The sequence below is a fragment of the Euwallacea fornicatus genome, chromosome 2 (genome assembly GCF_040115645.1).
Source record: "Euwallacea fornicatus isolate EFF26 chromosome 2, ASM4011564v1, whole genome shotgun sequence".
Taxonomy (NCBI): domain Eukaryota; kingdom Metazoa; phylum Arthropoda; class Insecta; order Coleoptera; family Curculionidae; genus Euwallacea; species Euwallacea fornicatus.
Window position 1 is genome coordinate 4,760,791 of NC_089542.1, and position 27,645 is coordinate 4,788,435.

The 27,645-nt window shown below is 38.3% G+C and overlaps 1 long non-coding RNA gene across 31 annotated transcripts; it reads right to left on the reverse strand.

Annotated features, from left to right (window-relative positions):
* Positions 1-179: 179 nt before the first annotated feature.
* LOC136344744 (uncharacterized) lies at positions 180-27,289 on the reverse strand. Of its 31 annotated transcripts, none has more exons than XR_010733021.1 (22): positions 27,108-27,289; positions 26,435-26,484; positions 26,143-26,274; positions 25,896-26,067; positions 25,556-25,730; positions 25,202-25,395; positions 15,790-23,828; positions 15,640-15,738; positions 10,118-15,592; positions 9,675-10,062; positions 6,895-9,333; positions 6,795-6,830; positions 6,497-6,740; positions 6,302-6,445; positions 4,834-6,244; positions 4,312-4,776; positions 4,106-4,253; positions 3,683-3,890; positions 3,127-3,622; positions 1,564-3,069; positions 514-1,210; positions 180-313 (listed from the first exon to the last, which is right to left on the reverse strand). It is a non-coding gene; the product is annotated as an uncharacterized lncRNA (long non-coding RNA). The 31 variants fall into 31 exon arrangements; XR_010733011.1 differs by having other exon boundaries at positions 10,118-15,269; positions 15,325-15,360; positions 15,415-23,828; XR_010733022.1 differs by having other exon boundaries at positions 10,118-13,204; positions 13,267-13,383; positions 14,776-23,828.
* Positions 27,290-27,645: the final 356 nt, after the last annotated feature.

The following is a 27,645-nucleotide window of genomic DNA, read 5'->3' on the forward strand; positions in this document are numbered from 1 at the left end:
CTTATGATCAATATTTTATTGAGTTTAAAACGATAAGATGGAGTCTCCGAAATATTTAAACACGTAAAATTTTAATGAAATATGGCTAATGACAGAAAGGTAGTTACGTACGGTATTCTAAAATTAAGGAGCTTTTCAGACGATTCTCAGCAGAGACTTTGACAATAATTGAAGCAACATTTTGGCAACTTTTTTATTCGTATAAGGAAAGAAAATAAAAAATACTATTGAAAAAATTACTATAATTAATAAAAAAATGCTCCTGGTTATTCGATAGTAATTGTGAAGTTGGTTTTCCTAGTTCCACCATATCCTGAAACAGAATAAAAAAAAACATATAAAGACGGTTTTTCCAACGACTAAAACGAGGTCATGTACACATAAATAAATCAGAAGAAAGTCGAGCCAATTTTAACTACACGTAGAATCAGAGTGGTGCATGACAATCATCATAAAAACGTTTTGAAAATTATTGAAATTAAAAGAAAAAATAAGAACAAAAATGTAACTTACCGCCAAAAATGAACTCAATAGCATCGGAATTACTGCTTCGAAACACTAGCAATAACAACTATGATAGCACTAGCAAATAAACAACGCATCCGAAACTATGAGAGCGCACATTGCGCATTGTAATATTTGCATCTTTCAACTCCGACGACAGCCTCAACAAAGCCCAATGCGCGCCTCGTTTCTTATTGAAATACGTAATTTATTTTCCCGTGCAAATCTCCAGGCGCCTCTAGAAGCTCCCAAGCTGCTGTTCTCTATCGCCAAGATTTGCTACTATGAAGAATTCTCAATAATGCTGCCCTTTATCATCTGGATTCTCCTACGAGCCGCTCCTAAAACCTTCGCATCTCCTGTTCCACCCTCTCTATCGCATCGTCACTTTTTCCATCTCGACTTCCTCTCGAATCATCGACCGCTGAAATCCTCGTCTTTAACACTCTAAGCCAGAAGCGAACCGTCACGCGTCCAAAACACGTCAAGGAATAAAGGCATTAATTGGAAGGTAATGACCTCAGCGTAGACCGCATTAAATGGAAGGTAATGATCGCAGCGCAGCCCACATGAATACAGGAACACGTCACTATCGGTCAGTTGCGGAGCAAAATTAAAGACAACACCCGTTCTCCTAACGAGCTCAGACGTACCCAAGGAGTTCCCTTCATATTAACTCTTGCTCGTAGTTGTCGATCCTCTTCGCCTAAAACAAATGAATAACCCTAGGTACGTGTTTATATAATACAGTGAGATTATATAAATTTTATATCTAACTATTTGTGGGATTTTAAACAAGAGAAATAGAAGATAAAATTTAGGTCGTAACTTGGTCATATGCCGCAAAATGAGGTTAGATTATTATACTATTTAGTAAGGTAGCCAAATATCAACATACGTTCTCTTCTTCAACAAATTTCACAGCTGATTAGATATGAAATTTAAATAATCTCTTAATAGCTTCAGGTTACATCGATGCAACAACCAGAGAAGTTTAATGTCAGTTATTCAATGTTTTTTGACAGTTTTATTATCGTGAGAATAATAATCGGTTATTACCTGTTGTCCACGTAGAAAAGCCAGTCTAATGAAGGGACCATAAATCTTCGAGATCGAATTAATGCTAAAAAGTAGTTTTTTCACAAGAAGTGTCCCGGAATTGTTCTCTTCTCCTTCTCGCAGCTGCTTCTTGAACCAGCCAATGGGGTTCTAGTCGATTCTATGAATAAGTAACCTCATAGAAAGTCAAAATATCCAGCTGAACCCACGAGATCCCCATGGTTGGATCGTTCCTCTTCTCCAAGTCCTCCACTCCGTGCGAATCTTCCTGGTGTCCTAGATTAATCCTTGTCCTCTAGTCCTACCCTTTCTCTTGACTATGTTATTTTCCTTTAATGATGGATGTTCGGTTATAAGTTTCCGTCCTGTCCGGAATCTTCTTCAATCTTTGTTAGTCCGTTGTCGAATAATATTCTTCGAAGTACCTCCATGCCCGACGGTGGTTGTCCTGTCGTCACGTTTTCGATGAATTTTAGTTCCCACGGTATGTTTTTCCTTATTCATAAGTTTGCTTCTCTGATTTGGCACTGTTTTTCTTCGCAGAGAGATTGTCTAAGATTCATCACCATTTTTTCATTGCAAAGGTCCCATCTCTCGTTCTTCCTCGATGAGTAACAATCTTCGTTGATTGGCTATTCTGGGTTATAAAATTTAATCTTCACAAATTTCTTTTCTCCATCACAGATCGTCTTGAGGTTCTGACCAAATAGCAGCTTTATCTTCACTGACGTTTCTGTACTTTATTCTATCACACTTCATCAGTCTTTTTCTTCGTCGTTCTTCGGCGCTTTTCCTCAATCACGACAGGGTTCTAGTCGGCTCTACTGAATAAACATGCACTATGCAAACTTCAGAAAAGCTTACAAAGTTCAGGAGAATTCAATATAAGTCCACGAGATCCCTGTCATGACGGTCATTTCTTCGTGTTGAGTGTTCCAAATCGTCGTCCTTCTGAAGAGTCTGTTCAGGTTATTCGTGAAATAACGGAGACGACCTTATGGTTTGTTGACCTTTTCGACATACAAACTCTCCTTAAAGCTCGTGACTCTATTAACCCGAAAGTGACAGTTCTGTTTCTATAAATTTCAAGAATGTCTGTTTTTCGTCAACTTGTCACGTCACGTTATCTTCTTTTACAAATCTTCATAGCTCGACAAATCTTTGTTTTCAATCCTAGAACTGTGTCAGCGTACTCCTGCCCTCATCCCCTGGTCTTCTCTTACTATTTCCAAAGTCCTGTTCCAAAATTCCAGAAATTCTTGACGGTTTTCTAGTCGATTCAACGAACAAACTGACTAGATTTCTTCTGTCAGAATGTTCGAGAAGATCCACGAGATCCCCGTCAAAACTTTCGGCCGCCCCATGATGCTAGAAACTGTTTTTTTTTTCAATTGTAGATTCTTGAAACGTTTCTGGATGCTCTCAATAGTTTTTCCCTGTTGCTCCAACGGTCCATGGACACTGAAGAATCTTCTATGAATAATTTAGGTTAATCCCTGTAGATTCCTGGGGGAAAAAATCTGTTTATTTCAAATTTCGTGACTTCCACACGAACAAAATTACCTCCTCAGGTCCGCGAGATCCGACCAATGCAGATTTCCAACGTTGACCGATATGTTTGTAAAGTTTCCATAGTCTTCGTAGTTCTTCAAACACTTCCGTTTTCGTTTCCTTTTCAAATTTCGAACTTCAGTAAATCTTTCTTCGGTTCAAAAGTTTCTGCAATCCGTTCCTCCATGATCTCCTCTTCTCTATCGATCTTCTACGTCCTTCTCGATTTAATGTGGCTTTCTGTTTTCCTTTCAAAAATCCAAAAATTCTTGACGGGTTTCCAGTCGATTCTACGAACAAATCCACTGAAATTCTTCAGTTGGAGTAGTCGAAAAGATCCACGGGATCCCCGTCAAAACTTTAGATCCTCCTCTAGCAATCCTGGATTCTTCTTACAATTTTTGATGCTCTTGACAGGGTTCTAGTCGATCTATGAGCGGTACGCGTGGTCAAATAATACCCATAAGTCCACAAGATCCCTGCCGACGTACAGTTCAATCTTCTTTTGCTGCAGTTGGAAGTATTAAATCAGTTCAATCATTCTTAGCTCCTCCGCTAATTTTACTACCTTGTGTTAATTGTAAATACGCCACCCTCTCGTCTTCTTAAAAAAAAGAAAAAAAAAAAGAAAAAAACTATTTCTGCGTTACGCCTTTTTGAGATGCGAAATTTCTCCCAGTTCATGAAAAGTGTGGAAAGCTGTCAGAGTATAGACTTGTGAGTCGATTGGGTACCAACGAACTTTAGAGATGCTATACTTGAAACTTACTAGACACCTAAAATGAAAAAAAAAACATGCAAACATCTACAAATTCTAGAACAGAAAAGAACATTAAAAGTGAGTTGTATCAGTGGAGAAAAATGAGTCCGACTTGACTTCACAAATTTGTCAGAGTGGTGCATGACGTTCATCATATAGATTGTAGCAAACTATACAGGGTGTCCAAATATTAGGATATTCTACTGAAAAGTACAAAATTTAATTATTTACCTTGAGAGAACCCGCAGACTTTCCTCAGAATATACGCTTACAGGAAACCATTAGCAAGATTAACCCTTTTTGAGTGATTTTGCCCCAAAAAAACAGTACTTCCTACTAGATTTTAAAATTTAAACCATTTTTTACTTGTGAACGTAGCCTAAAAATCCCAAATAATTTGGCATTTAATAAGTAAGCAAAAATAATATATCACTGACCTCATAAGCGGGCAATTTCCTTCTTCAGATGATTAACTTCTATTTGAAAATTTACATTAATCTTCAAGGATTAAAAAAAAATTGGCGCAGTCTAATTGCCGCATTACTAGCTTCTCATCGAGGATGAAAATAGAACCATAAAAGCAGAATGGCAGAACTCCATGGGAGTTAATCTTTACTTCCAAGACGTGAAGGTATTGGAAATGTTATTAGGGCCAGTCATTGTCAGATGGCAACTAATACTACATCTGTTTCTGAATATAAATACGCCCTTACTCCGACGACCAAAGAAGTTAGAAGTGACATTGATGCAGTAGTCGCTGTTGAATGGCAGTTACCTCTTCACCACTCTTTGAACGTCTCAAATCTTTGAGATATTGTGCAAATTAAGTCAAACATATTGCACTTAGAGAAATTTTTTTCCAAATTTCCATTTTACAAAGTTCTCTCTTTGCTCGATATTTGCTGTAAAAAGCCAATTTTTCAACATTAAACTCACTACCACAATATCTCCAAACTTACCAAAAAAGAAAAAAACGCCCTTCTCCAAATCAAATTAGGTCAGTTTTGGTCGTTAAACACCATCTAGGGCTCTTAAAACCAAACAAAACTATCAATCCCGCGGCATAATCATCCAAAAAAATTCCCACATGGTGACAATTCCGAACCACAATGGGCAAAAGGGTGGACGGCCCGCGTCTTGAAAGGTGTAGAAAACACTCCGTTGCGCAGAACGGCAGAAAATACTTCTTAGCGCAGAACTGAATTGTCACCATCCATTAATCTGGACATGTTATGCCACAAGATTAATCACATTGACGTTTGTCAACTCTTCCAATAGGAAGAAATAAAAAGGGTTGTAGTCCACATTAATTGGCGCAGATGAATCACTAATGATGTCAAGGATGTGATTTTGAAGTATCATTGACCCCATGTATGGACAATAATTATTGAAGTAGTATGTTCGTGTTGGGCTCAATTTGGCGCAGTCGATATGGTCACTAATAGCATCAAGGTGTCATGTACCCAAGTTTTCATAAACCTCACATGATTACAGCAGTGATTGGAAGACCAATTAGACTCGCATAACTTGGTCCAGGGTCTTTCAGTCTTGGTGTGAAAATCATTATGACACAGTGGATAGGATCACTGAGAGCATCATCAAAAAGGCGTTTCCAAACATTCTTTAGCCTCACATGATCACAGCCGTCAGTTACGGACAACAGTTGGACTGGTACGAGTTTTTACGCACGAGTGCGAAAGTTTTCCCTCAACATAGCGCAGTCTAAGCAATTAATAAGAACTTCAAGGTAGAATCTCGTAAACTTCATCGCACCTATGTATTGGTAATAGTTACAGCTATGGTTGGCGCAGTACTGAATTCTGCAAATTGGTTCACAGCTCTGGATTTTGGTTTTAGACTCAATATGGCGCAATCGGCAATATCACTAAGATAGCGTTTCTTCAACCCCCGCAATTAAAATAGTAACTGATATAGTATTTGATTCATACAAGTTGGTTTGCAACCCTTGAACTTCATCTTGGATCAAATATGGTGGCGTCAGTAATATCACCAAGAGCCTCTAGCAAGTAGTTTTTAGATTAACGACATTTAGGCTACGATTGACAGCAGGAAAACTTGGTCCGCATCACATAAATTCAGTGTTGGACCCATGGTAGTCAACAGGATATTTAAACGAACCAAACAGGAATTTTCATTAAGTAATACTGTCTATATCAGGTTTAAAACTTTGGTTGCTCATCGAATTTCCTGGAATTGGAATTATGTCGAAGTAGTCTGTACGATCGCCAAGAGCGCCAAAAATGATTTCGGGAAAGTTCAACTCTCGCAACGATTATGACATGGTTGATATCTTCACATTTTTTTTTTTAAGTTGGCGCAGTGGATAGGATATTTGAGTTGGCGATTTTCCTGTTGGGACAGAAACATCATTTGCAAAAATTCTATGGAAATTTACAGCAAACTTACCGTTAATCTGTGGTCACGCCCCTCTGTCCAAAACACCTCAACAATTCAATCAAATGATCTTCGAACAACAAACACCTTTATGCGGACCACAATTTATTTCCAAAACATCCACAAAAAACTACTTCCTAAATCCTTGAAGATAACCTAAAAACCGCCCTCTCAGCACCAATTAAGCCAAAATAAAACTGTAATTACCAACACTGAAGCAATTCCTCTTTTCTTGTACACGTGTCTCCGCATTTACGTCGTCGAATAAAGAATGCGGGTACTCGGGTACTCGCGGGCGCCTATTCCACGTTGCAGACCGGCATGATGGTACTCGCTGACAACAGGGAACACCACGAAATAGCGCCCCTACAGTACGGGCATCCGTTATTCTCCGGCGTGGCTGTTGGTGATGCGCAGCAGTGGTCTATCACGATGTATCGCTTAATCACTCCTGAACGAAGTTTAATATGAATTAGGGATTTCGAATAGATGATGGTACTACTACCATAGCCAAAAAGTACTTCTAGAAATTCCGAGAAATCTGGAAGTAACCAAAAACTTTCCTGAAAATTACTGCTGAATGATAAAAAAATTGTAGGTGTTACCTCCTCGAATATCCTTCTCTAAATACCTAGTGTTGACTTAGTCCAACGCAGTCGTCAAGACACCCTAATGAAATGCAAGAAATATCCATCCAGGTCTGGTCTTGAGCATTTTTAGTCCTGTCTCAGGTCAGTCCGGATACGTACTTGCAAATTCCTCTGGAATATAAATACCTTTGGGAAGAATGATGCATTCTTGAAGGCTTCAAGAGAGTTCCAGTGACAGGTCCTTAAGTAGATCTCGCATAATCGTCGAATCCTTAATTACTTTAGCCCCCAGATCCAACAATGTAGTCTCGTGGTTTAATCCAGGTGTCTCCTGTGTTCCTCCACAGAAATCTGCTCTTCTGAGAACTCCGCTGTCCTAGATGTAAATCCGCGTACTGCTCCACCAAACCCATAATTGAAGTTCGTTAACAATCCCTCAGATTTTTCCTCTCCTGACTGATGGAGTTCCTCCAGTCCAGACTTCAATGTGACGAAGAGTCCTTTTTTTCTTAGCCATTACAACTCACTCCAACGGTTTTGAGAAGTCCTCAATCCTTCACGACCCTAAAAAGTTGCCTCGAGAGTGTAGGTTGCCTGCTCCTGGATCTTCGCGATATTTCTTCTTCCTGCCCGGCGGAGTTCTCTTCGAAGCTCTGGCTGCTACTTCAAGGGCTGTTCAACGAGAATTCTGGTAGGATGTCTTAGTGAGAAGTTCCCGAATGGACTCCACGAAAAGTTTCTTCTGAATATGTCTACTGGATTCCCCTCCAATCCTTGGAACGAGCCTTACAACGATCTTCCTGAAAACGTCTCTTCTTCCAGTTTTCGGCCCCGATTGTTTCCCCCTGTAGCCTAGAAATTTGCCCATGAATTTGTCCTCTATTCCCTCGTGTTACACGAAGATTTGGTGCCTGTATTGTCCTTGCATCTAAGGTTGTGACCCCCCTCGACGAAGCCTCTCCTTCAGTTCTTCCCCTCCAAGCCGCTTCCTGAATTTATCCTTTGAGTTCGTTTCGAAGGTGAGAAACAAGGTTTTCCAGACTCCGATGAACTATACCTCCTTGATGAATCCTCTTCTCCAAGTCCTCTGTGCATGTTTAGGACCAGATATAAGCAGCTCCAGTGGAATTCTCTTCTTATGTTCTGAACGCTTCTTCGTTGATGAAGTGTCCTGCGCAAGACTTCGCCCTTTGGTTGGTCCTAAAGACCCGACAAACTCCTTCTGAAAATGTTCCTCATTTCCTGAATTGTTGTCCTGAATTTCGCAACTTGTGGAATCTTCTTCAAGGGCGCAACAAGATTTCCTAGGCTCCAATATTCCAGAAATCTTCCCTCCTTGGTCGTCAGTTGTCCAGTTTCATAGAAGACCAGTAGTAGGGATCTAGTTGACTCACTGGATACCTCTGCCTCGACAATGGTGATATACTAAACAAGCCATAAGATGCTGCTGGCCGTATTCCTCCAGAGTCCTAGCCGGATAATCAGATGAATTTGCTACTGCAAATCATCCGAGGAACCCAGTCACCGGGTAGAATATCAACACCTTCTGAAATTTTTATGTCCAGAAATATGTGTGGCACCTTGCAAGCAGTCAAGACATGAGTTGAACAGCAATTCGGCGTAGTCAGCTTTGAACCTGGCAACACCTCGACCGACTCAGCTTTGATCTAAACGGCACCTTGGCGCAGCCATCTTTGATCTGGGCAACACCATGGCATGGTCAAGTTTGAATCGGGAAACACCTTGACGCAATCAGCTTTAAACTGGAAGGTACCTCGACGCAGTCATGTTTGAACTGGGCGGCACCATGACGCAGTCAGCTTTGTACTGGACGACCCCTCGGCGCAGTCAGGTTTTCGCTGGGCGACTCCTCGGCGCAGTCAGGTTTTCGCTGGGCGACTCCTCGGCGCAGTCAGGTTTTCGCTGGGCGACTCCTCGGCGCAGTCAGGTTTTCGCTGGGCGACTCCTCGGCGCAGTCAGGTTTTCGCTGGGCGACTCCTCGGCGCAGTCAGGTTTTCGCTGGGCGACTCCTCGGCGCAGTCAGGTTTTCGCTGGGCGACTCCTCGGCGCAGTCAGGTTTTCGCTGGGCGACTCCTCGGCGCAGTCAGGTTTTCGCTGGGCGACTCCTCAGCGCAGTCAGGTTTTCACTGGGCGACTCCTCAGCGTAGTCAGCTTTGAACTGGGCAGCACCTCGGCGCAGTCAGCTTTGAACTGGGCAGCACCTCGGCGCAGTCAGCTTTGCACTGGGTGACACCTTGGCGCAGCCAGCTTTTCATTGAGCGACACCTTGGCGCAGTCAGATTTGCACTGAGTCGCTCCTCGGCGCAGTCAATTTTAAACTGGAAGGTACCTCAGCGAAGTCACTTTTGACCTGAGCGCAGTCACTTGAACTGGGTGGCACCATCACGCAGCCGTATTTGATCCGCAGTTTATTCTCCGACGATCAACGAAGCCCTGCAATAAAGAAAACGTTTCGTAAGCCTCACTTAAAACTCCGAATCTAATCTTCTACACTTTATGGGCTGCTAAATCAGTGAAATTAATAGTCCAGTTCCTCTTCAACTTAGTTTAAATCATAGTGGTGTATGACATTCATTATTAAAACTCCGCTCAGAGGAACAAATTGCGACCCTACCTATTAACATGTTCTCTACCCATAGATTTTCCCCACCTAAATTTCCCTGTTTGATCAACCCACACTCGAGTATTTCTCAAGCTTGCTCACTTTTCAACTTAAATAGCTTATGAGATCCCTAAGGTTATTTTAATTATAATGTATTAATCAAAAAACTTACCAGTCCTCCAATCCCTAGGAGCTCCATCCAGACCAATGCCGAAATAACTCCTTGCATTGGTCCTCTTTACGCCGTCGAATATTCAACACCAGCATAATGATTAAAAGTACTCTAAAGCTACTCAATTTATAAAATAACGACAAGAGCTCCATAATACATTCAAGGTTCAAAACGATAGCCATTGCCGATAATCTTACACATTGAGCGACCTTAGGGTACTCCAGGGTACCCATCCGGCGCCACGTTGAACAAGGTCGAACCTAAAGCGACGTAGGATGAATACCCAATCACACCGGCATTTGGATTCTTCGACGCAAAGGAAGGAAGTTGTACCGAATGCCGTGATGAGAGTTCCATCGTGGATGTGCCTTTGATCCAGAAATGTACCCTGTCAATCAAAAACAGCAATCTAAGGGCGGACGTTTAAGAGGCATTTTGAGTACCTTCAAAGATTCAAGAGGGGCATTTTTCTTCCCCACCCTCCCACCAAACACTAATCCAGGATTTTCTTCTTAAAGAGGAGCTTTGACAACCAGCGAAGCACCTCCCAATAGCAAATAGGGCTCACGAGACCTCTTGAGCGATTTTTATCTTCTTTCTGAGCTTGAGAGGAATTGCGGAGTTTGGCATAAACTAGTGGTAAGTCTATTGCGGATTTCTCGCGTCTACATATAAGTATACGCAAAAAAACCCTATTGTGTTATTTTATTTAAATATTCGACGCCATAGAGGCGCGAGGCGGACGACGCTCAGTCCCGAACTACGCCATTTCCGAGAACGTTAAACAAAACGTGACTGGGTATCTGCGCAATCGACTTAAATTTCATTCCACAGTACCGAACTTTTAAGTTAACGTGCATATTTTTTGGATTGAAGTTGATTTACTTTGTTTCTAATAGTTAAAAAAACTTTTGTAACCAGGTGTTCTAAACCACTTTTGCATACTAAGAAACGTACCACTTGATATGTTCGAGTGAGGTGTATTGGTTGGAATAAAGAGTATAACTTTTGTATCTAAAATAAATTTTATGTTGGGGAAACCCCATTTTGTACCAGTTTGATTTTGGTTAATTTTCCTGTGCCAAAACAACGGCGTAAGACGAAACAACGACTTGTACACTATTTTCACCCCGTAAGCAGCAGATACGCCTTAACATTATTGAAATGAAGGCCAAAGTTCGATTTTTACTGGTGAAATAATGGCGAAAGCGTCGAGGGATTAAAAATTAAATTCAACCAATGGAAATGTCCTAGAAAACTATTTTGCTGAAATTACGTGAAAAGCAGATAGTTCTGGATCACAAGTTAGACTCACACCCCTTAAGATTAAATTACACTCGCACAAAATTATTCTTTGCATAAAATAGATCAAAAGCCGTAAAATTAAAGTGTCTTTTAGCAGCTGTTGAATAGAGTTAATTGAAACTCAAGATGCAAATTTTAGCTAAGAGATTAGTGCTTACACACTGGACTAACAATGCAACAACACTGGAATTCTGTTCTTTTTGACCGATGTTACTATCGACTGCATGAATCAAGTATGTTAAAGCAACTACACATACCAACATTATCAAGCAAATGCGGATTAAATTAAAACTCGTAATGGTGCATTTTCTAACCTCCTAGAATACATTAAATAAAAACAAGTGCAATATAGACAAGCTTAGAAATCTAAAAAGAGTTGAGGTGCATAATAAGTTTATATTATTTCAGGGTAGCCCTAGTTAGTAGACTACAACTATCTTGTTATAATCAGGTCGAGCTAGAAAATGATAAACATGCAGTTTTAGCGATTCAACACGGCCGAGCTTTTCTAAGTCGGTCGCTCTTAAGCAGTTTGAGGGAAAAAATTAATTTTTAATTTCTAAAATACGTGAATTCAAAGTGAAAATACGTAATAAAGTGCATAAAACCAAGTGTCATATAAAGAAACTTGATTAAATAAATGAGAAAATGACACTCGTCAAAAGCCAACAACAAGCTTAAATATGTTTGACCTGAAGTCTCAAGTTGGATAAAATCATGCGCCCCGCGAGTAGAAAATTTCTCTTGCCACATAATTATTGAATGTGCACACCAAATATTTTCAGAACATATTAAATTCCACCTATTAAAACTATGTACTTTGCGTTGCATACAACTTCAATTGCGTTATCGGTGAAGCATGAAGTACCGTACTATGTGTCTTTCGCGTATGCAATTCCGGAATACGATGCAGTTCTGAGACGATTCGACATCACCCTACTTAAAAAAACCTCTTCAGCTCAACTACATTTACCTCCCGTTAACTTCATCAAGCCATAAAAGCATAGACATGCGCTATTAGTAAGGTCAGTTGAGCTATTGGCCGTTGCAGAATTGGATAAGTGTGAAAGGGCACTCACCAATGAACAGCAGAAAATTTAAGGTCTATTCGACACGGGTACTTAAATAGGTAGATGCAACAAAACTTTTACGAAATTCAAACTCGCTGGCTTCATCAAACATTTCCATAGCATATTTTTTTACGTACTCACTACCGTTGTAAATATTGACGCAGAAACACAATCAAAATCCTAATCTAAAACTGAAGAAAAAAACATCGAAAGACATACCCAAAAAAAGCGCCCTTTTGAAGCTCGAATTTTGGCAATTTCCGAAGCCCTGGTGGACCTGCGGATGTATAAATTGGTGCTCTACGCTGTGGGTGTGCTTCGTTAAATAAGCAATGCGCAAAACCATCAAAGCACGTATCCCACGTTGCTACATATTAACAAATGTGGACAGCAAAGGACAACATGGAACAGCACCCTTACGTCAATGCGGGCATCCCTTATTCTTCAAAACACACGTACAATAAAGACTTTAAAAAGATTATTAAGAGAAGATGGAAATTATTTCTAAAACAAGCTTCAATGTGCGCCTCTAATCTATGAAATGTGTGAATTGTTAAATAAGCAATAAGAGGCTTTGAAAGCTATTAAAATGCATTCGATTAAATACAAAAAAATGTGAGGCTACTGATCTATGTATCCGCCTCTGATTATACTGTCAAAAACATGGAAAGAACAATGTAGCAAACATGCTGAAAGAATTATTCAAACTAATTAATAATCTGAAATACGCCACTGCGCAGCAATGAGCAAACGTGTTAAGACCTTTAACAATTTTCTGTGTAGGTGTACATTAGGCTATGCCACGGAGTTTGTACAATACTATGTTGAAACACCGTGAACCAGAGGTGCAGTTAAAACAAAATGGAAAAGCTAAATAACCGTAATTGCAGAGGGATCAGTATCAACTAATGTTCTTTCAGAGATTCTCATCGACACCAAAGACAATTCATATAAAGACGTTTAATTTTTTACTTAATCCCTGCAGCGCGACCTTTCAAATTTTAACGCTTCCACCACTAAAGCTTTTTTTCGTTTGACAGTCTATGTATGGATAGTCTTTGTCTAATAATAATAAAAATAACAACAATAAACGCTTACTTGATAAAGTTTCGGTACCTTGAAAAAACACCGGGGGACGCCTATGACTTCCTTCACCTGCGAAAAAAAACAGTGGCGGGCCTGTGAGCTGTCAAATAAGCAATGCACCTATACAAAACCTTGCGCATATCCCGCGTTGCATTTAAAAACACTCGCGCACAGCATGGAACAACGCAGAATAGCACAGTCTGCGCATAACGGGCATTCCTTATTCTTCCGCCCAGTCGTCACGTGATCTGTAGTCAAATATACTAAAAACCTGGGTGTCAAACAAGCAATGCAAGTTTACAGCTACAAGTGCGCACATCCCACGCCGGCACTTTTTCGACACAAAATTTGGTTAGAAGGGAAAAGTTACCTGAAGCACCGACACCGTAAACTAAGGGAGACATATCGTGCGCCGTGTGAAACCTCTCTTGCAAACGACAACGCCGCCTAAAACCTCACTTAGCCTACACTAACCTTTACTGTGAAACGTGCACTCCCTGTACCTTGTTAGCTGACAGAAATGTCGCCCAATGGACAATGAAAGGGCGCGTCACATGGGGCACTGATGCCACGTTGCCAAACACGATTAGCCTACAGTGATGATGGACAGCTGCGCACAACGTGGCATGTTGCCGATCGCTCGCGCAATCATCGCCTATTTTACGACGCAATGAAACCTATTTAATAGAGAAAAAACTGACTCGCTAAAACTTCCCTGCATCATATTAGAATGACAACACTGTTAAGGTACACTGAAAAAAATTGTTTTTTTTTTCAAGCATGAAGTGGATAGTGTTTGCTTACCCTACTGACCTGGTAGAACTAGGTTTTAGCCCTTGTTAAATGAAAGTCACATACACTAGGAAAAATGTGTTAGCACTATATATAACATGCCTCTACATCTCCCTAATACACTTCCAAGATGGCGAAATTAAGCGGTTATTCCATATGAACCTAAATTTACAATCCTATCTCTAAAATGACGTCAAATTGCTTACTTTTGCATCTAATAACACAATCACATTAGAACGATTGAAAAATGTCTATATCACGAATTTAAACAATTAATGATTTTTAGTACACTGAAAAAAAAATGTAGTCAATCCAAAATGATGCAATATTGCTTAAGCGTTGCTACAATATCTTCTGTAAACCCAAATAAATGTCTCCCTTAACGGTTGAATAAAAAGTAATTCCGCAATAAAAAAAATTGTTAACATGTGGTAATCTGAAAACCCACATCAACAATAGTAGAAATAACAGAATAAGACACATAGTAATTTGACATACTCGCTGGAAAAAACGGTTGTGACAATTTTAATAGTAATATTTAGTTTGGTCTAGAATATTGAAGCTAAGAAGCCTGAAGTTACACGAAACCTTCATTTGCGTTTACGTTCTCTTAATTCAAACACACTAAAAAACATGTTTAACAAGAAAAGACGTTTAAAAATCCTGCGAGATGGTGAAGATAGTTACACTTGAAGAAATTTCTAACTATGCGCAATCAAATCTCATTTATGGTCAACTGTAATTATCAATAATTATGTTCAAGGTACTTCTCACCGTTGTCGAATATTCATGCGATTTTCTACACTGAAAACATATTTGATCATGGTATTGATAATAAAAACGCTTACTCTTTTGCTAAAGAGTTCTCTCCATATTTGCAGCTAAATTCGGCAAAATCCCATTATCGATCATACAAGCGGGTTCAAAATATTGTCACACACTGAAAAAATATTCTAAAGTGTTGAAAATGCAAAATACGACTTACGTTCTCGACGATTTATGTAAGACACGAAGACTTAAGGGTTTTGGATAACAGCGATAAAAGCGCAATTGCCGCACGATGAATGTACACTGAAAAACATATATTAACGCACGGAAAACACCGTTTAATCTTACGTTTTTTTTTCATAAAAATGTTGCAATTGGAAAAACATCAGCCACAGAACACGTGTAAATTCGGTCAGATTGTGCAGATAGACACACTGAAAAAATGTCTAACGCCCGGGGCTTATGTGAAGATTGAGATTTGCATTAATGCAAATAATTGGTTTTTAGATTTCTCATTCGTTATACCTCCAAAGTACTATTTTCCTGTGTTGATTATTCATGCCGACTTATTACGCTAAAAAAAACGGTTACGAAATATAACGAAAAAAAACCGCTTACTCGTAGTTTACAATTCTTCTTAACTAAACTCACTCGTCATGGTCCAACTATAGATCATAAATATTAATTATAAATGTTCTCATAAGGTATCACTCACATACATCTTTTCATTTATTTATTCAAGATTTCAAGGACTGGGGGCTTTGATTTAGATTTCACGGGCACTAGAAAAAATGTATTAACATGAAAGAAAACCGTGTTGGCGCTTACGTTTGAATAATTCGGATAAAGTTGCAATGGTTCCATACCATAAAACACGGCTAAATCCAGGTAAGTACACTGAAAAAATGTTTAATTACCGAAAAAAATATCTTGATTTAACGTACGTGTTTAGCACAATTCTATAGATTTTCTTAGTTTTCAAATGAATTTTCTCACTCTCAAGGCACTACGATTTTATTTCTTAAATTAGTGGCGATTTTACTCTGAAAAAAATGTTTTTAATGCTCGTCAAAATTAATAATAAAAGTGCTTACTCTGTGTTTCGCATTCTCCTCATAACTACCAAATTTCCAATTAAAATTCAAAAAAATTACTAATAATTCAATACAATTGGGAATAAAAATACGTATACACTGGAAAAAAATTAAATCGTTAAAATCATAAAATGACTTACGTTTTCACCGATTTATTTTGCACTCGCAGATCGATATGGAGGTTAATGAAGGGCTTTGGATGACAATGATAAAAGAACAATTGCTGCATATGAGAATACACTAAAAAAAATGTTTTAAGGTAATGGATAACCTTACGTGCGCTTACGTGTGCTTAATCGGAATGTTGGGAATTTGTAACGTATTCAAATGTGAAAGGACACGTCAAAATCTTCCTTTATAGTGTTGCTAGGTACACTGAAAAAAAGGGTTAATTTTTGCCCCAGCTATAAATGCTTACTTGTAATGCTCGGTCTCCGCTTGAGTTCAATGAAACCGAGAGCTAGTTTTAACCGACAAATCTTAGTGGCAAAATAATGGACTAAGGTTTAGGCACACTGAAAAAAAATGTATCTATATTGGAACTAAGTTCGCTTACGCTTTGTTCGACTTGGCGTTGGCTTTTAATGTGATGTCGCTGTACCGAGAAAACAAACACTTCCACATCTACGAATATACACTGAAAAAAATGTGTAGTTTTTTTGCACGCTTTATGATAGAAATTTTCTAAGATGTTTTAATTTGAACAATTCTAAAAAGTGAGTTAGAAAGTTACCAATAACTACCTTCAAGGAATTTCTACTTTCTATTGAATTCTACAATGAAAAAATGTATTGAATACGATGCACTGAAAAATACAAATACAAATTGATCATCTTAGTTTAGACTTTAGATTATAATAGATAAAATAGCACTTAAAGCGGGAACTATTAACGAAATCTACAGTGAGAAAGACACGTAATTCTCAAAAAATCAATTCAGGCTTTCATTAACACTATATCTACAAGAGGTGAAGTCAAGCTTCAAGACTTACATTGGTCCATAAAAAAAAAGAAACTACAGGGAGAAAAAGCCGCCAAATGCAGTTTCCCTGAAAAACAACTAGCTTCTTTGAACTTATCCCCTTAAATAGCAAAATCTCCTATTGCAGGTAATCGATAAACTACACCGGAAAAAATGTGTTAGATGCAGTGACACACAGTTAACCTGCTCATCTCAAATTTCATTTCAGTTTAGTACAGTTAAACCACAATTTAAGGCGGGAATTATTCCAGAAATCTACACTAAAACAAATTCTTCACGATGCATAATTACAGTTTAACTTACGGTTCGAACGCCCATTGCAGTTAAATGCTTAAACAGTACTAGACACTGACAAAATGGGTTAAACCACAGAAAAACTGCTCATGCAATCTTAAACCTATGAAAAGCGTTTCGAACTTCATTTACTGTGCCCCATCAGATTAATAGTTAATACCGACACGAAGCTTTAGACAAACATGCGTTAAACGCCTACGTGTGAACTAGTGCTTTATCCCGTTGCGGGTGCCGTAAGGAGCGTCGTCAAATAAGTAACGCACTCGTGCCAAAAGGGGGCGCTTATCCCACGTTGCGGAACAATAGCAAGATACAACAGACTCGGATGCAGACGGCGGGGAAACAACGAGGAACGGCGCCATTTTGAAGGCGGTGAGAGTCCCTTATTTTCCGACGCTCGTTTGTACACTATGGCGGCTTGGGTAATGAGAAGTATGGGTGTGGTTAGGCTGGAAATTTTTGATAGAGGAAGAGAAAGATAGAGCTGGAAATTAGCCACAATTAAAAGCTGCAAATAAGGTATTTTGCAGGTAAAAAATACGTAGTTACACTGAGAAAAAAGTGCAATCTGTGCTTACGATGATGATGCCTTTTCCAGGGACTTTTGTTAGGTTAGTTCAGGCTATATTCCACACTGAAAATCACATGTACGTGGGGACGAACAGCGAACAAAACCGTTTACTCTGCCCAAAGATTTTTATACGCAACATCACTATGTTTTCCACACTGAAAAAAATTTTTAAACTCTTTGTCTTCAGTCACGACTTCCGATATTCTTGGAGCATTACAACCGTGTTTGTCTCGTCTTTAATATGTATTAATTAATGAATTAGAATCTCCTTCTCCACTTGAGGCAATTTTCCAGGTCATCTGCGGACAAAAACTGGGAAACAAAATACACTTGCGCGAGCAGTCAAATAAGCGATACAAGTACCTGCTTCAGGAGTGCATATCCCACCCTATTATAAATATATATTCTGGCAATGCGTAAACAAGGCAGAATAGCAGTCCCTAACCTTACTGGCATCTCTTATTCTCCGAACGCAAAGTCAACGTCTACTCACTAATATTTATCTCAGTTCAAAGGAATGCTCTTAAGTGTTGGTTACTCCTTTGCCGATATGGAATGCTAAAAAGATAAGCATCGCTTCTTACCGGGGGAAATATCCTTTAAGCTGAACTGAGGAACGAAAAATTGCCTCAAACAATTGGACACGATATGGAGGTTTCTTATATTCTTCGAATACTCATCTTCATAGTAGTTGTGATTGAAGACTCATTTTGGCGGGAGTATATGATTTTCAAGATAAACTCAAGTTTATCATATAATGAAGTCAACTTATGAATCTTTCTATGCATGCTGAAGTAACATAACTAAAATGTGTCTGACTACATTGTCGAATAAAAAATGCAGGTAAATGTAATCAAGATACGTATCTCTTGTTGCCAAACAACAGAATTCATCGATTGTCGACACGAGGACAATTCTGGAGCAACAGGCGACATTATCGTTTATACTTTACAAGCATCTGTTGTTCTTCAATGCATTATTTCGTGATGGTTCAATTGTCTTTATTTTTCCGGGAAAAATTATTTCTTGCACTGCTGAAAGTGTCAAACTGGCTTACCAACTATGAAGACTGAGTAATGTTGAACTGCTCTTAAAAGTTGATAAAATCTTAAACGATGCTCAGGTCAATTTGCGGGAAAAATTTTAGATCCTTTTCGTCAAATAATTCTAATTCATTTTTTTTTCCCCCGGTAGATACATCACTTGCCAATAAAAATTTCGAGTGCTGTCAGATTTCTGAGTACAAATTGGGCATTTTGGTTTTACTTCTTCTATTTTTTGTTGCTCAAAGAGGTGACTATTTGAAGATCTTCACTCCAACGAAATCTCAAGAATACAAATTTCAACTATAGTCATTTCCGAGTAAAACTGAGCATTCCAGGCCTCCATTTTCAGTTCTTTTGGGAGTTTTGTACTAAAAGGTCTCATTAGAAACCATGAAAAATCTTACCAAGTAGTTTCGGAAAAAATGAAAACTATGGAGATTTCCATAAAAGATTTCTCGACCGTTCTGACAAAATTCGAAGAGTCCTTTAGGTTGATTATATACTCTGCATTGACGTTTTTCTTCTCAATAATCGTCGTAAAATAAGCAATCACAAAGGGTAGCAACAAAGACCCGTATCCCACGATGTAGATATCAAATGTATGTGTTTTTGCTGGCACTAACTCGGACACAACGTGGGACAGTGTCCATGCCTTGGCCAGTATCGCTTATTTTCCGGCGGGGTGGGCTGACGAGGACTGAAAATAACATGTTTTCGATGGTAGGAACCGACTTACGTATGTCTGAGTCTCTGTGATTCAATAAGAACTTTTATTTTCCTCAGATTTGGAATTCGGGGATCAATTCTTTCCTATTAACATTCGCATCATAACTACAAGTCACTTTCAGAGAATCATGCAGAAATCTTATGTCATATCAGGGATTTTTAATAGAAGCTTCTCCTGTTTGCGACTCAAAAGGACGGTAAAAATATTTCTTAGAGCTGTCTATAACAGGTTGACGAATATCTAAAAACAATCAACCTCACCATGTTTCAAACGAAGCTTAGAAAAATTCTTCAAAGTCGCTTCAAGTCAGACAACAAAATGGCCACCATACCGTCATGCTGACGGTCACTTCACAGCCCTTGAACACCGTTATTCTTTCGAATTCCATCAAGCAACCAGGAAAAAAAACGGCTGGTGCTAACTCGGCCATTTTGAGGCACACTCTGATTCACTGCATCAACACGGGATCCTCCTCCACTCTTCGAATTATCTTAAAAACAGGCAAACGCAAAAAACAGTCTTTAAAATATTTCTAAACTTCTTCAGGTCCGATCAATTTATATAGAACGATCGCCGCACTGTAATGCCAACGGCCTTCTTGCGACTCTTGAGCACTCTTCTAATTCCATCAAACATCTGCAACAAAATGGCCGCCACCGTCACTATTTTACATCAAACATTAATCGTCTTCTGCGACAAAATAGCCTTCGTTCGACTCCTCGAAAATATATTTTCAACGCTCCGAAACATTCTACAAAAGTTGTGTAAGTATTGACAACAAGCGAGCACCTACAACAAAACGGCCGCAGCTGCTCCGCGCTTTCAAGGATTTTATTCTACATTTTGATCTCATTAGACGTACTTATCGCGCCACGTTGCAAATGAAATTTCCATGCGCCTGCCCAATAAACGTGCCAACCGTGACGTTTGAGAAAGTCCAGTTCCAAGCCACGATGTTCGCTCGCCTTCTACACCTAAAACTGCTCAAGTAACTTGAAACTGGCGCACGGTCATTACGGATGTACGTTTATTTGACGGCGATGGCGAATCCAGGGGGCTGAAATTTAGGTTAGACAGAATGCATGTAATTTACTGATCACCTACTAACCTTGAGAATATCACAAACCTAAACGCCAACGTTTACCTTCAGTAAATCAGCATCTTTTCAGATTTATTCTTTATGCTCATCTGACGAAAATTACACTGAGATGTTCAGATAAATTCTTCTTTCTTGTTTGGAGAAATATCTTGAAATCAGTATTACAGTGTTACTACTGACCTGACGCATATTGTGAGGTATGGATTTATATGTCGAGATAAATTGGCAACACTGCAGGATCGGATGCTGCCATTTACAGAAACACTTTCGGCCCTTTATAATTGGAATGATTGCTGGCTAAGCCGCTACGTAACGTCAGGCCATAGGATGTTTTGCTTTGTTTTTCTATGTAATGCTGGAGAAGAAAATATCAGGAATGGCAGAATCAAGCCTCAATCGAAATCGTGACTGAATTGACACATTGCACGTTTTTGCCAAATTTGATTAACAGAAAGTATTAAAAACAGCTGTATCAATTTAATTCGTCGGCGCTTGCGATGGCAACAATTATGAAACTTTCTGCAAATCTGGCAACTTTAGGAATAAAAAATATTGGTATTGCTGCACTGAAAAAAATATGTAAACATAAGAAAGTTCACGGACAGTTTACTATTTCACTATATTTGAGTACGAACTCGAAATATTACGACGAACAGAAATGCAGTTGCACTAAAATATATATACACTCACAAAAATACTTGCATGTTGCTGATTTCTTTAAATCACTTCTTACTCCCCCTTCCGGAATTGTTTGTTATGATTACTTAGCCCGATAGTAGTTTTACTACAAAATAAACGATTCAACCATTAAAAAACATTTACCTTCGTCTACACCAGAAAAATTTACGAATTAGCTTACTGTTTGGCTAAAATTCTGGATTTTAATGCAAGACGATGCAACATTAAGAAAAATGCAATTGACACCAAAATGGGTGTACACTGAAAAAATGTTTGGACGTTGCTCAACGTAGTTAAATGACTTCTCATATTTGGTTCTGGCATTTTTCGCCTCACAATTAAGAGGCACGATATTTTCACCACAAATTAAAGGCTTCAGTAATTAAAAATATTTTTCAGTCTATACTAGAAAACATATTTTAACTGATAGTTTTTGGCTCACCTATATAGATGTTTAGAAGTTTCAACTTATTTAAAACGTGATTTGATTACATTTAATAATTTATCTGTTTCACATCAATCGTATGGCTTAGGGCAAAATTACTGTTTCCGATGGATTTGATTCATTTAAATAAAATTTTCCATATTTGAACTTATACGAAGTTCACTTCGAGACTTGACTGAATTAGTTGAATGTCCCATTCTTTCCACAATTTCTGGCACAAATCTTCGACATCAGGTATCTTTGGAATACTTGGACTTCAACATCTTGGAATAAAATTTTCGCCGTTTAAACTTATTTAAATATTGACTTGAACAATTTCGGCCATTTACGTAGAATTCGGACTTATCGCATGACTTCAAAGTAAAATCATCGCTTCCGACAGTTTGATCAATTTATTAACCACAAATTTTTGTGTTATGAATTAAGTCTCCAAATTATATTCCTGAAACCTCTTGCATTAGTGCTGCACTTAGAAAAATTGCAATTGGCACCAAAATGGATAAACACTGAAAACAATAATTGATTGTTGCCATCTCAATGTCTTCTTACTCTTTTTCGGTATTTTCTGACTCAGTCACTATTAATAACATTTTCACCACATTAAATTCCAATAATAAAATGCAGCTCAATTTACACTAAAAGAAATGTTTAAACTGACGCTTACTTTTCGGCATAATGCTGTCTCTAAATTTCGAAGCGAAAGTGTTTCGAATGGTCTTACTCATGAAAAAATGCAATTACAAGACCATATGGTTATACTGGAAAAAATATTTAAGCTGTCGAAAAACTCGAAAGTTTTGCTTACGATTTCGTTGATTTATAACGAAGAATCCAGATAAATATTAAACATTGGAAGTGCTCATTGTTGGAACTTGGATTTAAATGCTACAAATCGAGTTGAGAACAACCTATGAAAGCAGGATTTGATTTTTTTCCGTCGCAAATTTTTCGCCAAGTTCACCGATCAAGAATTTGCAGGAAAACTTTTCTATGTCATGGGAAACTTCTCTTCATTTCTTCTTCATAAAAACTGCCAAAAAGCAACTTTATATTGATCAAAGTTTCTTTTGATAGATTCTTCTTAATATTTCTTTCCTAGTTTCTGATAGGGAAATAAATTTTTCAAACATTATTTACATTAAATCCAATCATTAACAATACAAAATATTCTCTGTGGTTGTACCTAGGTTAAGACTTAATGCGCTTCTTCAATCATCCAACTTCCTCAGTGTTGCGACTTGAACTTGCCCGCAAAGGGACATCTACAATATTAATATAAACATCTAAAATTAATATTTTCAACATCTGGGGACTTCAAAACTCGACTTTCGCCATCTTTAAACCAGGGATCAGGGACGTATAACACACGAAGACAACGAAACGTTGCTTTGGCATTAAAATAACTGCGCAGCTGCTTCTTCTGTAATCGACTTATATTAATCCGTGGCCCGTCGCGTGTCGAAAGGCCACTTTCAATCAAAAATAACAAGTTTCGTACAAGAAAACTTCTAGAACAAACTTGAAGGAACTGGGAACGTTTTCGGTAGATCCGCAAACCAATAAAACCTCCTAATAGTCAATAATAAGGGCGCTTTATCGTTGGTTCATTGTTACTACGTTTACACGAAACCCTGAAACCGTTTATGGGACGCACTTTTTTTGCCGCCTAAAACACCCAAAATACACTTAACACACCCTAATCAATATTTGATTACGCACACACGCAGGGCTGAAACGGTTTGAAGGGTTGTATAAACATGGCAAACGCTGCGGCAGTTCTTTCACTTTTGTTATACAATGTTGCCTTTTACAATTGGTATTTCACATGTGAAGTTTCTTTGCCGTTTTGGCCAATTATATGATTTTTACGAATATATACCATCCACTGTAGAAATTCAAAATCAGACAAAATGTTTTGAAAAATCTGACCTGTTTTAGCTGACTCTGGTCCCCACCAACCGGAGGTTTCGAACCATATTTAATCTTAGTTCATTTTCTTGTTCTTCTGTGCTTCTTCGTCATTCATCAATATTTTAGGAATTAAATAATAAAATATGAAGATAGTTCTTCAGGTATGAACTGTATCGCAAATTAATTTAAGTCATTTTTAAGAAGGTTTTAGGTAGAGAACATTTTTCCAATGGTACTTAGTAAATTTTTGCATTCCATTTTTTAATCGGAAAAAGACCCATTTTCCACTGAAACGAAAACACGGTATTGTAATTCACTGCCTGGCGGTATTTTCGAACAAATAAAGTGCCCATTTCACAATTATGAAACCACTCATCAGATGTGTATTTCCACCAATTTTTATTTTTAGAATACAAATAAATTAATGAGCTGCATGAGCCAAATTAATATTGTTTATACAGCAATTTTCAGAGTGGCTGAAATTAACTTCGAAAATTACCCCAATAAAATATAAGCGAAGGGGATGAAATTTCTCACTTTTCGATTTTGGGTTCTCTGACAAATTGGGTGTTCCTACAGAAACAAGCTTGTAGTTAAATTTAACAATTTGACCCTTAATCACGTCACAACTCTTAGTATACGAGATTCCCATGCTTATATTCAAACATTTTGTTAACGTGCATGGTAACGTGGAAGATCAACTGAGATGATCATGGAATCATCATGGATCATGGAACGGTACTCAAAATTAATAATAAAACTGAGTAAATGTTGAAATCGAAATTGCGGGTAAATCAAATGATATAATTGTAAAATAACGAGGCAATAGTGTCACGGAATACTTGAAAATATTAATTAAATGTGATGTGAATTAATGATTATTTTACCGAAAGTGTTATGGCCTATATATCGCAGTTAATATGGCGGCAACATGTGAAAACTAATGTAAACTGTTACTAAAAAATTGCGACAAATCAAAACAAATTTCACAAGCTTGAAAATTATCCAATAAAACAAAAACCCTAAAATCGGCTATGGACACAATCAGTGACAAAATTTAAATTACTCTAACTTAAACCTTTATAGATGAAGGACAAAACTATACATTTTCTGAATTTAACGAATATTTCAATACGAAATTACCGGAAATTTTTGGACATTTTTAGACAATGGCAAAAACATTTTTCAGTGGACATATAAGTTTTTTATAATCTATCCACCACCATTTATCACCAAATATTTAGTTTCACCCGTCAATTTCCTTGATAAAACCTATACAAACTACCTTAAAACACCCAAATAAGAAAACGTGATTTTTTTTTCTAATCAGGGTAATGAACCAAAAGTTCAACAGTGGTAATAATATATCTAAATTAAGAATCTTCCGGTTGTACAGTAGCACTACCCCAATTTGCACATAACGTTGATTTTATTATATTTCAATATTGGTTTTCCCTTTAATATAAAATTACAACGCGCTTTTTCACCATGGCGGTAAATTCGATTGTTAAAAAAGTAAAATTTTAGCACTAGCAAGAAATCTTCATTAAACCTATGTGAAATGAGCACCGAATCGATATGATTTACGGTTTAAAATGTACATTTAAAACCTTGACCAAATAAAAATTGAAATAAAACATTTTGCTAGTATCATATTTACCTGTTGGACCACAGTAGACTGCATACCCCTCACACAGCTTCCAAATGGCTCTCCTACATCCCAACGATCAGTAATATCGATAAGGTAATAAAAAGACAAGTTCTAACTGGTTTCTGTTGTACATTCACTTTAAGGGTAAATTATTGTTTGGTATTGGCAGAGTTGTCAACTGAACTCTTCAATACCGGATGGAACTAAAAACGGAAATTCCTGCTTTAAACCGTCGTTTGAACCAAGCGAAAGTTGACCACAATCCAGAGAAAAGTGAATTTCCAAGTATGTATATGTAAGTATGTATGTAAGAGGAGAAATAAAATAGCAAAAGTTTACAGTCCCTAACTCTTACTGAATTACCTGTTAATTGCCATAATCCAGCTTTAAAATGTGTCTCCTCCTTGTGCTGTAACTTAATTTCCCTTGCGAATCAGAATTATTAGGAGTAGTACTTGGGAGTGCAAGGCAAAAAAATTCTATAGCCCTTGATTATCATGGACAAATTTAGCATTCACATCACTTCCCTGCACTCCACCTATGAAAATATTCAGCAGCTGAGTATCAAGTTCAGAGTTGTTAAGAGGCTGACGCCCCCGAGAGGCACTCGCTTCAATTAGCACCGTCCTCTTCGTCATTTCGAAACAGGAGCAAAGGCTACTAAAAACGGTGCCTCCCTGGAACGCTAAAATTCAAACAGTACCTGTCAACATGCAAAGCTCGTCCAAAACTTCCTTTTGTCTTCAGAAGTTTTGTGCCAGACTCCCGAAAGGGGGGCGAAGCTGAGCATCTGCATTGACAGGCTTACAAGTTTTGAGGTCTGCATGGTATTGGCCAAGCCGTCGACTCAACTTGTCAATACCACTTGTGGAAACCTATGGAAATAATCATAACAGCACAGGGTTAATGTGGGATACGCTTCTTTGTCACAACTCTGCTTTTACCATTACCATTTCACACAGCAGCGATGTTGCAGCTCAGCTCCGAACCTGTTGCAGAGACCCCTTTTGGAGGGCTAAGGAACTTAATGGGGGGATACGAAAATGACGCTTTCTTTATTGGTTGATCAGTGGATCGGAGATCTTCAAGCCCACATGTAAATTCAAAATCAGTTAGAGGCTATACATTAAACAAATACTAAAATTTCCAATTAAGTTTTATTAATTATTAAGAACTAATATCACTCTTGCTTGTAACAAATTGCTTAACTAGCTTATGAACTAAAATGATAAATTTACAAACCAACTAGAGCGGGAAATCCCTGGCCTCCGGTCTGCACAGGCAGCATTGCACTGTAATAGAAAAATATACATAATATCACAGGAACAAACAAGCAAACGGAGTATTAACAGCCTTCCTAGTCGACTTTGAAATTGGTAACAGCCTTTCCTCTTTACTACTATTGAAAATTTCAATATGAGCTGCAAAAAAAGTCGCCTTGGCAAAATTGCACGATGACGCATTTAGGTGATTGGTCAACAATGACAAATATAAAAATAGACCAATAAAACTGCATGTTTGCTCAATTCATGGGTCAACTTTTCAGTTGGTTCATGAAACTATCCAGATCAGCATTAACTTCTTGGTAAATCTTGATGTCCCCCAATTTTTGGCAGGCATTAACGTCAATGGCGCAGCTAGACACAAAATTCCGCCACCTCAGTCTCCTTTCTCGTTGCTTAATTCGCAGGTCCATTTCAGCCCGCGTTAGCGCACGGGACAAAATAGCCTGAATGAAGAGATTTTTCCGCCTCTGGCATTGAAATTTGTGCTTTTTAACCCGTATACACGTTATCCAATTAGCTAATTCGGACGTTTTACTGCGGTACGCGAGGGCCGGGGCGACGCCCATGATTGCGTAATAATCTCTTCAATATGCTGCGTAAAAATGCAGTTTTGAGGTATTAAAACACACCTGGTTACAACGTTCAATCTCATGAAATATTACTCCTCAATCCTGGGGCTGGAAGCAGCTTTCAGCGGGACAACATAGGAACAAAGAAGTAGCACTGAACCACGAGCACTAGACAAAATGGCTGACACGACAAACAAACTGGCACCACTTCTATCAACCTCGGTCCGTAGCGAAATGAGGCATTTTGGGAGGAGCTTCGTATTTATATGCAGGGTGACGTTGCGTGTTCCTACGCCTCGGAGATAAAGTAGTGCAAGCTTTCACTTCGAATTTTAATTAAAAACCTATAATTTTTTAGTTTTTTTTTTAATTAAGGTGATACATATTTTGTTACGCTCGTTAATAATAATTAAAAGAAGCCATAGAAACACAAAATAACACAAAATCGTATTTGGGTCGTTTTCGTGGTGGACGTGACGTCTGATGAAATCCGGAAGATTCCATGTCGACGCCATGGGTTAATGTATCACTACAAAGACAAGGCATTGGAAAGGTTGGCATTCCAACGAAAAATATACAGCTGAATGCGATTTTTTTG